Consider the following 13,736-nt stretch of genomic DNA (forward strand, 5'->3'; position numbering starts at 1 on the left):
TTATCAACTTCTTTTGCATCTGTGGTTGATTTATTTTGCAGAACAAATTCGTTTTAGTGTGTTAAACAGTAAAAGGAAATAAATCTGCTATGCTTAAATGGATCATGAACAGTTGAAAATTTCATTTGTTTTCTTTCTGCAAGACATGGAAATCTTTTAAACATGTATAATTCTGAATTGAATACCTTGCAAACAAATTACAAGTAGTTTCAAATTTAGATCACTAACTCCTATTTATACACTAATTAAGAGTTTGATTTAGCTAATGAGCCTACATTAGCCCCTAAAAATAAAATAATGTGGAAATGACCTAACTTCGATGACAAGCCCACCAAACTAGCTCACAAATGAAAAGATAAGCCTCTCAAGAAGACAAATAATAATTTATGCATGTCGTAGGGCGCTCTAAGCCGCCTAATGAGGTCCATGGGTGCCACAATGAAGAATAGGACCCTCAAAAGCAGCGGAAAAGGGTTTGACCCCTTGTAATAACCTATGGTGCTCCAAATGACTGTGGGGGCACACAAGTGTCCTCATGGGTCTCCAAACAAATCGAAGATGCCTGTAGGTTGCCCTCAAGAGCCAAGATGACAATGTAGGAGATGCCACATCATCGTAGAAGTCCTGGATCATCTGCCAAGTGTATGGTGATCTGGGGCCAACTGGGCATGATGGATCAGGTGCATCCTCCTCGTCTAATGAGTGAACCAAAAACAATCTCTGAATGGCTATGGGGATCAATGAAGTGCAATTTGTTGTTGTGGAGGCCCATGGCTCTCAACACTCACCCTATATGTGCCAATGTAGCCCTCTAGAGGATTAGGACCCTGTATAGGGAGACCAAACCCCAAATGGAAACCATCTGCAATCCTGCATAAGATCCAATGCATCCCCTAAGCTTCCAGTACAACAAGTCATTAAAGAAATTGAGCAAATGAGCTTACCCAATCATGGACCATAGGTGGAGACTTCATAATGGCCTGCCCCTTCCATAATGGGCTTTGATATGTGCCAATGTCTCCTAAACTCCTAATGGGGTTAACCAAGTACCCTATTAGGTGGTTTCTGCTTCTAAAGGGGATAATATAGACAAGGTACATCTGTCAAAAGGTGGTGGCATGTGGAAGATAGGTGAGGTAGGGAATGAAAGGGGGCAGCCCTGGGTCACATGTTGGGGCATAGGGGTAGCTAATAAGAGGGAAACCCACACTTGAGTTTATAAGGTGTAAAAGGAAGCAATCGTGATACATGAGGTGCCTCGGCCTTGATTTTTCCACCCTTCCTTATATGCTTTTTGCCTTTTTTATGATTTTCTTTTGATTAACTGCTCGAGGCTCAAGGGGTTAGAGCATGATGTATAAGATATAGCAATGTATTCCCCACTTTAAGGTAGGGTGGTTCATCGCCCTCCAGAGGTTGGGACAATCATGGGTTCCTATATGACGAGGAAGGTTCATAGAACCCTTTGGAACCAGGGTGATGGCCATGATGACGGGGTAGAGCTTCATGTAATAGCTTTTGCCCATGTGCTAAATGTTTTTGTCCCGACCATCTTTTGCATTTTGTGGTACTTTTGCTGTTGAATGTGGCCATATATGATTTTAACTTTCTTTTTAGCTACATCAACCTCTGGGCTTCATTCCAGGCCATGACCCAAGGTGTGGGCAAGGGGATGGAGTGAGTTGACCCTATGTGGACCCGATGGAGGAATGTGGACCGAGGTGGGAGAAATGATGGATGGGGTAATGATGAATGGAAAGAGGGTAATATGATTGGATAAGGGAGCGGGACCACGCAACCAAAATGAAGGTTTCCCGTGAAATACCACCCTGGAACCAAATGGTCAGTAAAAGAAATCCCACGGGACTAGAATCCAAGGTTAATGCCTAAAAGGGGTCAGGGGGCAGAAGCACAGACATAGCCCATTCCTTCCACCGAATCCCCCCATTAATCCATACCCACAAGTATCCATGATAAGCAAACTACAAGAGTCAATTTTAAAATGACAAGGCATACCTTTAGATTCGAGAGGCCCACCTTTAAACATACGATCATGGCAAATGAGCGAGGGACCACATGGTTGGCTCAGGTGTCGGAGAAATGACACAATGAGCTTGTTGATGGCTGCAAGGGGCTGCCGGCGTCGGCTAAGGACCATCTTGGGAAAAAAATTCTCCTAGGGATATTACCCACAGAATGGTGGGTAACAGTTCCCAAATCATAAATATAGGCAACCAAATGCTTTTGAATAGAGTCTACCAAAATTTTCTTTGCTTTGACATCACCTTTTCTATACTTCGTCTTAACAGGAGCCGATGCATTTGAAGCGGGCTCCACCACTTTTCCCTGCACATAGTCCAATACTTAATGCTCCTCCAAAGTCAAGTCCAAAGCCATCTTCCATGCATGATAGTCAGATTTGTCATTGAGCTTGTCCTCAAGATGAAGAAGCCATTGATATTTGTCCAATAGATCTCTCTTAGTGATTGCTTTTCTCTCTCTTGCTTGGGCTTTGGCTTTACCTGGGCTCTGACTCCATTTTAATTTTAGTTAACAATGGTATGTTCTATGCTTAACAGAATTACTTCAATGTCCTTTAAGCAGTGCAATGACAATTTCCAAATTAGTTTCCAATAGCAATCACATTAACCATAAATCGCAATGAAAGTAACTGTAGATAGAACATGAATAATAAAATGCAGAAGACAAGCCAAGACAAGAGGACACCAGATTTGGCAGATGCCAGGGAAAAACCCCAAGATGGGGAAAACCCTTTGATCAATTCTTCTTATTATTATATCAAATGTTCAACAGAGAGAGAGAGTACAATAAAGTCAAAATTGACTTGCCAAATGATGATCAAAGCAACCCTATCAAATCTGAATTTTTCTGCAGTAGTCAATAGCCCTAACCAGAAAGTCAACGTTGGTCAAATCAGCAGCAAACAATCCCATTTGGAGCTCGATCAAAGGCAATCAAACTCGGCCTTCAGAAGTGGTCAAAGTCAGCCCAAAACAGTCACAAAATCAGCGGTCAAACCTACAATTTATCTTTGCAGTCAAAGTGCCCAAATCACCTCAGTTTCTATGCCAAATAGTATAGCCTGCCCAAACAGAAAATTGTCCAAGAGATCGAACTTAAATTTTGCCCAAAAAGTCAAAGTCAACGCTAGTCAAACCTGCAACAGAATTCTAAAATTTTTGGCTCTGTAATTTGTCCTGAAATTCGTCCTTCTTGCCACACGTGTGAGAGAAAAGAAAGTCCAATGAGTTGTACGAACCAATCAGATAAGGAGAGAGAAGAATGTGTGAGATGAGATGATGCCAAAGGAGGTTTGAGGTCTCTTATATTTATACAAGTCGTTAAGGGTCAAGAGACATGTCCATTGGGCTTCATGAGCCTACATGATGATGAAGTTGACCTTGACAATTTGCACAAGTGTGGGCATAAATTCAAAAATACATTTCTACTTGTCCAAATTTGATGATCTTTAGGTCAATTTTGGTCCTCTCGAAAAGAGGAATTCAATGCAATCATCATCTCCATCAAATGAGTTGTCCAAAGTGGAATTTGGCCCTAGTTGCCAATTTTAACAATGATAGCCAACTAGGGGTTAAATTTGACCTATTCAACCCTCAATATGAGTTACAAATTGACTCTTCTAGAGTCTTCTTATAGTGCCCATGTGGCTAGCCCCTTTTCCATGAGTAATGGGGGTTGACATGGCATCCTCTCAAATTATGGTGCTTAATTTCAATAGGTCAACTTCTAAGAGGCATGACTTTCTCATACGAGCTCCAATTGAGGTGATTTTTGCGTCGTTGGAAAGGTATCAGTGTGTAAATTCTGGAATATAGGTCCACGTAAGGTCAGGACCACAAAAAGTGGTCATTTGAGGTCTCAAAATGGTTCTTAAAGTTTGTCACCCGAATTTCCCAAACTAGGACCACTAGTAAGAATGACCATGCAATATGATTTCTGCAAATTTTCCACACTAAAAGCATCAAGATAGATGATAAATAATATATTAATCCAATCTGGATCAATATGCAATGGAGATTGGTGATGAACCTGAACACATATGTTGAGGAGGAGCATCGGAGCCTTGTGACCATATTAGCGTACATGAGAGTAGCATTGGGCACATAAGAGGACATGTGGCACATATTTAGAGGAGCACCTTGCATGAGAACACTTGGATAGTAGACTATCATGCAAAAAGGAACATTGAACAAACAACGTGTTGGAGAGCACACCATCTTTGAGGAGGGGCATTGAGCGTAAGGAGGATCATGTTTGGAAGGCATTTCACTTCAAGGGTTGGGTAAACCCTAGTTTGACACATGTACATCCTAATACTATAGAGCACTCCATGTGGGGTTTCCTTGTTGGTTACTTGTGTGGACACATGTCTTTATTTTATGCTATCCTCCTTCACCTACTTGTATATATAAAGGAGGATAGAGCTCTTGTCAATATTATCATCATTTTACTCTTTTCTTTGTACTGTCTTGGAGAAATTTTATAAGGAGTCCCTTTCATGGGTTCCCTTTATAATGGTGGCCGTAATAACAAGCAAGCATGTCCGGCCGAACAAGACGAAAACCTAGGAGCACAATGTTAGGGTACATGAGGAAACATTATGAAAAGAAAAGGGGAAACAGAGACAACTTGGATGCTCATGGAGAGATTGCTCTTATGTGATGCTAACGTTTGTGCTATGGACATAAACCCTAGAGAGGAATGCAATCATGATGATGATGGTGGTTATTATGGCTCTTGTTGTAGCACTAGGATTTATACCCTAGTAAAAAGCATGTACAATCGAGCTAACACCTTGCATGATTCTAGAGCCTTGTTCTCATGGGAATGAGGCTAGGGCGAGATCATGGAAATATCAATGTTATCAAAACAAAACCGATCATCAAATCAGTTGACCCTACAACCGAGATAGGACCGGAACCAAAAAAAAATCAAACCAAAAAATACATAAAAGATTCAAATTTTAAAGAAAAATGTATATATTCATTCGCATCCATATGAATCCAAACCATTTATACACAAATATGCCAAAGTTCTCATTTATATAGCAAGAGTGCATATAACCAAAATAGCACTTAGTAACAATATATCTTTGGATTCTGAATCAAAATACATCAAGAAACCGGCCTTGAAAGGGGAAAGAGAGACAACTTGGATGCTCATGGAGAGATTGCTCTTATGTGATGCTAACGTTTGTGCTATGGACATAAACCCTAGAGAGGAATGCAATCATGATGATGATGGTGGTTATTATGGCTCTTGTTGTAGCACTAGGATTTATACCCTAGTAAAAAACATGGACAATCGAGCTAACACCTTGCATGATTCTAGAGCCTTGTTCTCATGGGAATGAGGCTAGGGTGAGATCATGGAAATATCAATGTTATCAGAACAAAACCGATCATCGAATCAATTGACCCTACAACCGAGATAGGACTGGAACCAAAAAAAAATCAGACCAAAAAATACATAAAAGATTCAAATTTTAAAGAAAAATGTATATATTCATTCACATCCATATGAATCCAAACCATTTATACACAAATATGCCAAAGTTCTCATTTATATAGCAAGAGTGCATATAACCAAAATAGTGCTTAATAACAATACATCTTTGGATTTTGAATCAAAATACATCAAGAAACCGGCCTTGAATGGCCTCTAGAGTCCAAAAATAAGCATAGCACTACAATACTACAAAAATGGCCTCTAGATTCCAAAAATAAGCATAGCACTACAATACTACAAAAATGGCCTCTAGAGTCCAAACATAAGCATAGCAATACAATATTACAGCTACTAGTACTACTGGCTATCATCAAAATCATCATCCTCTTCATCCTCGTCCTTTGAAGTGGAATTCTGGCTTGATTGCCCTAGCCCTGAAGCTTGTGATATCTCTCCCCGTGGAGGTGGGTCCAAGGTGTAGTGCCCTAATTTCGAATTTACAGTAACCAGATAAACACTCATATGAAATTTGAAAACAGTAATGCATAAAATTGTAATCTGCACCTACCTGAGCTGCTGGCTGACTTCCGATTCCGCTGCTGAACTGGTAATCCTGAACTGCTGACTGATTTGATTCAATTTCGAGATGGCCAATACCACCCTACCAGACAGAGCAACCTGGTTGCTCAATCCAGAGAAGCTCTCCACAGAGGCTCTCTGTCCCTCCGTGCCCAGAACTCAGATCACTCAAGACTCTTCCACTGCAAAGTTACTTCTCCTGGTTTCCTGCTGATGAATCCATAATTCTCTGGTTTTTCTTCCCCCCACTTCAGGTTCAGGCCCTGCTATTTAATCCCTGGTCTGGCGGTGGCCGCCCTCCCACTTGCAGCCACCGCCTTCCTTGCATTCAAGGTTCTGGGATATTTTCCACTGACTTCTTCGTTTAGCAATCAATATTTAGCTGGTTCGGACGCGCTTTTATTAATGGCTGGGGTGACTCATAGGTAGGTTATTGTATAGTAATATCATGAATCAATTTATTGACTTTATAACATATAAACCTTTCGTATAATCTGTAAGTTTTAATGTATATACTTTATAACATTCCTATATATATACTTTATGACATCATATATAAAGTTTCATTTATATATTATAACATTACATATAAAGTTTCATTTTATACTTTATAACATTTTACTTTATACAAAGTTATATATATATATATATATATATATATATATATACTTTATATAATTCAGTTACATGTTTTGTAATATTAATATATATATATTATAAGGTTAAATTGTATATTTTATAAAATTTAAACTTTTTAAATTTAAATTATATATATAATCTTAACATACTTATAGTTTAAATTTCCACACAATTGGTTTTATTATAAAGTTTAAAACTTTATAAGATGGATTAATTTAGCAGGGTTGTTACACAAGGCCATCCAAGAAAGGTCTTCATTGTCAAATGTTGGTGCCTGACTCTCCACAACCCATTATGATCATGGATCACAGTTACCCAAACCTATGTTGCTTGACTCAGGGGTCTTGTTCAACCACTGGTTGTGCCTTAACCTAAGGTTGTATTGCACATAAACCATGTCATTCAACCGTTTTTGGTCCAAACGGTTCCTCTTCTTGGTATGTATCCACTCAAAAACGCTCCAATTGAAGCACTACATGTCTAGCCCAATATCTGAATTACAATTTTTCGCAAATCAGGGCATTGGCTACCAAACTGTTGCCACCAATAGGCTGCAATAAGAGTTGAAGGCAAAGAAGTATTAGAAAATGATTTTAAAACTTGGACTCAACTTTTGTAATGAGTAATAATTTGAAAACTTTGAAAGCCTTCCGAAAATTGAGAAGAAGAGCAGCTCCAAACAGCAGAGAAAAACAACTCTCTAACAGCCCTCCAAAATCTGAAAATTGCCCCTTCAATCACCTCTGAAAACAGTCCAATATCTTTGCCAAAAAAGCCTCTTGAATCAGCTCCAAATCTCTTAACAAATTCAGCCCCAAAGCACTCCAACTCAGCCCCTCAACCTGCTCTCCAAATCTACCCAAGAACCCCCTTAAAACAACCCTGCAAATATCTCTCGAAATGCACCCAAGAAACTCAACTCAAGAATTTCAAGAAGCTCAAATGAATAGTGTGAAAGAAATAGAGGGGGGTGTGTGTTTAAATAAAATTTAGGGGGGGCTAGGGCTATATTGGAAGTGGGCAATCCCTTCAAGAAAAAAAAAAAAATTTAAATTGTTTTTTGTCGGTCTGAGTGCGTCTTAATGACAGTGGGTACAGAACCAGTGAGTTCGGTGAAAATGGTTGATACAATGCCAAACTGGCCATTTGCAGTTCCAACCCACCAATCAGACCACTTTGGGGCAAAAAACAGCCAAACCTAATAACACTAGGAGAGATGAGATTGATGAGTCTTGAGCTTGATGTGATGCATTGCTTGGAAGAAGCTCAGTTACTGTATCCTTGATGAGCCATGAAGGTCTCCGTGCTTGTGATGATGCAAGAGTTGAAGGGCTAGGGTTTGAGGATTCAAACCTTAGGATGCACATGTAGATTTGGAGGCTAGTGCTACAGTTGTCTTGCCATGTACTTGTGTGATGCAACATGTCTAAGGTTTGTAGACTCTAAGGAAGACAACAATGAAAGTGTGGAGAGCTTGTGCGATACAAGCTTGATATTGGAGCCAAGTGGGACTTGCCAGTGTTGATGCTTGCGGATTGTGGATCTTTGATGGTGGCTAGGGTTTTCACATTTTCCCTAACTGGGTCTTTAGTGAACTTGAAAATTATACCAGTTTGTGATATGCTATATATATATATATATATAGCGAGAGAGAGAGATTAAAATTCCAGCTGTCCAAAGTTGTGTATATTGAAGATTTTATTTTCGACTTGTATTGTCTTCTTGATTGGATCATTTTCAACACTTGTTGTTCATATTGATTTGATATAACATAGGGCTAAAATTGTTGAGTCATTTAACATATATCTTGAAGTTAAGAGAGCAGATTCACTGATGTAAATCTGCTGTAAACAAAGTGATTTCAGATGTGGTATATTCTTGGAAAAGTGTACCCTGAGGGCTTAAATTTGTTGGGATATGTTTGGTACGTTTTTTATTTCGCTGCCTGGTGTCTTCGGTTGAAGTAAAGAGAAATAAAATATTGTCCATTGCTTGCTGCTGTAAATTAATATTTCATATCAGCCCTAAGGCTAAAGTTCAGAGGGATTAAATCCAAGAAACATCCAGTGTGAAAATGAAATTTCTGAATTTGCAAAAGTTATAACACATAAGCCCTATGGTTGGTTCCTAATGCCAGCAATGGGATGTTGTTCCCTTCTATAGCGTATCCTGGGTGTAGCAACTCCAATCTGTGTCTCGTAAGTGGGTTTGCTAACATGACATACACCTTAGGTGTAAATCAGTTGATTATAGCCTGCTTTCACTTCACAACACATAGAGGAGAAGTACCGGGTTTTCATCGTTCATCCCATGTGGACCTGAAAGCGATCCCTCTGGCCTATACCTTAAGGTGTAAATCAGTAGATCATGATCTGCCTTCACTTCACGGCTTGTAGAGACAAACCACCGGGTTTTCACTTTGTTGGATCCTTTTGGGGAGATAAATCTGGAAGGTATCCCAGGTCAACAAAACCACTATGAGCATAATCGTCAGCAAGTAGATATATAATAAGAAAATATATAAATGAGCAGTGCGGACATCTGAAGAAACAATGAGAATGTGGGTGCCTAGTAAGCATGGAGTTACATTTGAACGCTGAGCTCTGCCAGCTCGAACTCAAACATCTAATAACTCTGTTAATACTTGTGGTTATGGTTAAAGATGTGCTAAGATGGTTACGTCTATCAGCATGTTCATTGATGCAAATTAAGGAATACGCTTTGCAAGTTCAGATGTGTGGAGGCCCATGCTGGAGCTGTAGTACCCTAAAAAATGCGAGTACATGCAGAATTAAAATGATGCCATTTGATAATGTGTTTCCTACTGCAAATGCGATATTTACCGAAATTGGCAATCCACGTGGAAAAGGAAAAGGGGAAAAATGATGGACTTACCAGTTGATTGAGCTGATCGCAGTTGAAGAGCGCGTGACAGGTGTTGAAGTGGAAATCCGACGCCAGGACGTGGAGATGACCTGAGTCGGAAGAATGAATGTGGAGGAGGAAAGGAAGCAGTGCGGCATTGCGGGCATGAGGAGAGGAAGGTTCAAGCATGGCTTTGGCCCTGTTAAATAATGGCTTGAAACCTCCCAGCATCTCAGCCCACGTATTATTTCCTTCCATCCTGAAGAAGGTTTTAGTATAAAGACTTTGCAATGGGCCACAAATGGAACCGTGCCATATTTGGAACAGAAGTCACCTTCATTTTTTATGCTCTGTTCATCTCGAGGAGGACAAGGAATGTCGTTGTTGGAAATTTGATGTTGAACCTGAACCTGTGACAATTTCTTTGATGATGGCCTTATATCAACTGTACTTTTAATTTTCACAATTATATTTTTACTTGTGTACTTCTCACGACACTGAAACAGGATCAGCTGAGCGTGTCGTTAAATCATAAAATTAGCGAAGTCCAAATTCGCTTTCAACGTTGGCGGAAGATGGATGTAACTAAACTTTCATGGCCCTTTGGGGACAACTTAGTTATGGTTAGAGTTGGAAGAGGTCACTAACAAAGTGGGAAAATATATATACATGTTTAGAAATGGATATTAAATAGTTTATATATTATTTTAATGAGAAAAATTATTAATCTTTATGGGAATGGTTTAGTACTTATTTTTAAATTAAGTTAAATGTTAATTGTTTTGAAATATATATGTGTGAATATTAATGGCTTTGAATTATATATGTATGGAAATAGGTTAATAGTTCATGTATTTAAATAGTGAATAAATTTTAGGGGTGGGTAATTTTTGGCCTTGAGAATAAAGAAAAACATAGGTATGTTTGGGGTTTGGGTCACATTTTCAACAATGTTGTTGAAGCCTATGTGTTATATCAAGGTTTGAGGCAAATTGTGAATTTGGGAATTCAGGAGGTGATTGTGTTTAATAAAAAGTTCAGTACCTTATGAGATAATGTTGAGTGAAATAGGAGCAATTCCCATTGAAGCAATTGCTATGATGCGGCTCATAAGATATCTAAAAAGAATTGAGTAAATGAAAGTAGGTAGATGGCCTAATGTTATCTTCAATGACGGCATGAGTGAAAGAAAGAAAACATGGATGAAACAAAAGTACACATGGATGCAAAAATGGAATATCTACCTCAATGCTTGTCCCACAAATAGCAAGGAGCTAAAGGATTTTGTTATGGAGAAGTTTCGTAAAAAGGTATAGGGAAAAGAGTTGGGTAGAAAGAAGAAATATTACATTGCGGAATTCAACCCTACGTGTGATCTACAAAAAAAAGAGTTCATTGGAGCTAGCATTTCGTGGAGGGCAAAGGTTCTAATTACTCAATTAAGGACCAACTCACATCAACTTCAGTGTGAAACAAGACAGTGGAAAAGGCTTGGGAAGAATAGGTGTGTACATTTTGCACGTCTGGGGCTGTGGAATTGGAAAAACATTTCATTTTGGAATGTGATGCATCCAAAGACATCAGAGAAAGTTATGAGAACGTGTTAGCATCAGTGTCTTGACATTGTCCTTTTAGTGAGGGAATTGTTGAAAGGTTGGGCCAGCTCATCATCAATTTGAATCGGAAAAGGATTGAATTGCAAAAAGTGAAAAAACAGGGAACTAATGGTCTCATAGACTATTTTTAGTCTCGTGGACCTTAAAATATCATTCCATTATATTTGGGATCTCTCCCCTCATATACAAAGTTAAGTTAGATTTTCAAATGGATTTATCAGTTGTATCAGTCTATCCCCAAGAAGAAACGTCTCCATGTTCTAGGATCAAACAACTCCAATGTTGATCTCATGGCTAATCTGGGGTCAATGTTAAATCAAGGTGAACTTTTGTGGTAGGGGCAAAGGGGGTATGTCCCCCTTTCTTAATCATTAATCAGGAGACTCAAAAATCAAAGCATAGAATAATTCCTCATAGTTTAATGTAAGTGTTGCCACAAAATCTAGCAAGTCTTGTAGAGGGATACCCTACAAGGCTATCACTAGATCAAGTGACAACAATGATGTAGTAGCACATTGCCACCATAGCTACTACCCCCTGCTCTTTATGGACTTTCGCCAATGGGAGGAATCTCAGTATAAGGTCACCTACTATTAGTATTCTAGGTTTCAAGGCATAAGGTGACTAAGAAGTTTCTGAGGGAAAGGCACAATTTAGGTATAAAACTCCAACTATGAAGAAGGGGCAATACGCTTTCCAAGTAGAGGCCAAATTTAGATAACGCAAGACCTAGTGTTTGATTGATGTGTTATGTGTTGGGATGGCACAACGTCAAGATCCTAAGAAAAGGTTTCCAATAATAGGTATTAGCAAGATAAAGACACATGAAACCTTCAACAAGCCCTCAAGTTGAAGTTATTACCAACTAGGGTTTTGTCATAGGGCAAGAGAAATTACGGATAAATTTAGAAGGAACGGCCACCAAGGAGGAATGATTTTGAGGCAACCACTCAACCCTAGATGTTGAGGCCTTCTAGGACCAGAACTTACTCTTCCTAGCCAATTCGCACTAAGCCCTAACTAGGTCGCTTGGTCTTAAGAGGATCGAAATTACAAAAGAGAGAAGAAATTTGGTTTTCTGGATAAGAATTGATTTGATCACCAACAATGGATGGCCAATGCCTAGTCCTAGGGTTGATGGAGTCTATGGATTCTTAGTGTTAGCTAAAACTTGCAAAGGAGTAAGGATATTTTGATGCCCTCAGATAAAAACCCTAACTGTTAACTTTGTGAGGGATCAAAAATCACCTAGGAGAGCTAATGTCATTCAAATATCGTACAATGAGTAATGCATTGAATAATATGACCTAGCTTCCATATAATTGATATTCAACAAAATTAGGGCACAATATTTAACATAAATCACCAATTTATTCCATACATTAGACAATGAAAAAAAAAAATTAATAAAAGGGCACTTACAAGAACTAGGTGATAACCATAATGAGTGAGGTAGAGCTCATGTCAGAGTTTTGCCCACGTGCTAATGTGTATGTCCCAACCATCTTTAGCAATTTTATATTATTTTGTTTTGTTTTGTGGCCATGATATGCTCTTTCTTTTCTTTTAGCTACATCAACCTCCCATAGAAAAGTTCCAATGGTCAGTTGAACCTGAAGAATGGAGGTGGAATATGGGCTAGTAATGTAAGATGGAAAGTGGTAAGTGTGGAATAGGGATAGATGGAACAACGCTAACTTAATCGAGGCTTCCCGAGTAGTGTCCCTCCTATACCCATTGGGCCATTAGTAGGTCCCACTGGACTAGGCTTGAAGATTAAACACCCATTTAAGGTGAGGGAAAAAGGTCATGGTCAAAACCCCTACCTCTTCTAAATCACCCCATAATCCATATCAAATGCCCAAATACAAACAAGCATTAACACCCAATTGCAAAATGGATAAAGTACCTTTTGATTGGAAGGCCACCTTCATCCATGTGATCATGTCAGATGGGTGAGAAAGTATGACTGATGCAAGTGGCGGTGATAAAATGGCATGTCGTCAGTTAGTTGTGGTTGTCAGGGGCTGCATGGTTGGCCAACTAGATGTAAAGAATGTAAGAAACATTTTCTCCTACAGGGTCACCCATTTTAGTGGGTAACAATAACATTTTAATGCTTTGTAAATTTTGTATTTTGTTAGGATAGTATTAGCAAATGTACAAGTGGAATACTGTAGATATTGTGTAATCTTGTTCAAAAGCTTCAAGGTCAAATTTCTTCTGTAGATGGTTGTTGATACATACTCCATTCCAACCATGTCCACTTGTTTCAACTTGCTTATGTAGATCATGTATCTAAACTGAGCTTTAGCTCAATGTCTTCTAATAAAATAGTTATTCTTGACTCTTGTTAAAAAAAAATAGTGAATAAAATTTTAAATAAGGTGATTTTTTTCTTTTTTAATCATTGGAAAAAAGTTTTAACAAGTATTCTAGATGCAAGTGGACCTTCCTCCTTATTGAGCCCCTCCACCACTATGTTTTATATGATTAATGATAGTTTTGTCATGAAAGTTATGTTACCATCTATTCATCCTTCCAAAC

General features: G+C 38.8%; 1 protein-coding gene across 2 annotated transcripts in view; it reads right to left on the bottom strand.

Annotated features, from left to right (window-relative positions):
* The window catches only part of LOC149166739 (uncharacterized), a 332,498-nt gene extending 322,432 nt beyond the window's left edge, over positions 1–10,066 (bottom strand). For both annotated transcript variants that reach the window (XM_089432744.1, XM_089432745.1), the window contains exon 1: positions 9,604–10,066. The gene's annotated coding sequence lies outside the window, so the exon portion shown is untranslated. The remainder of the gene's footprint in view (positions 1–9,603) is intronic.
* Positions 10,067–13,736: the final 3,670 nt, after the last annotated feature.

Source organism: Pinus tabuliformis, chromosome 5_1 (assembly GCF_031772625.1).
Source record: "Pinus tabuliformis cultivar Carrire ecotype Pingquan chromosome 5_1, CPIR1, whole genome shotgun sequence".
NCBI lineage: Eukaryota > Viridiplantae > Streptophyta > Pinopsida > Pinales > Pinaceae > Pinus > Pinus tabuliformis.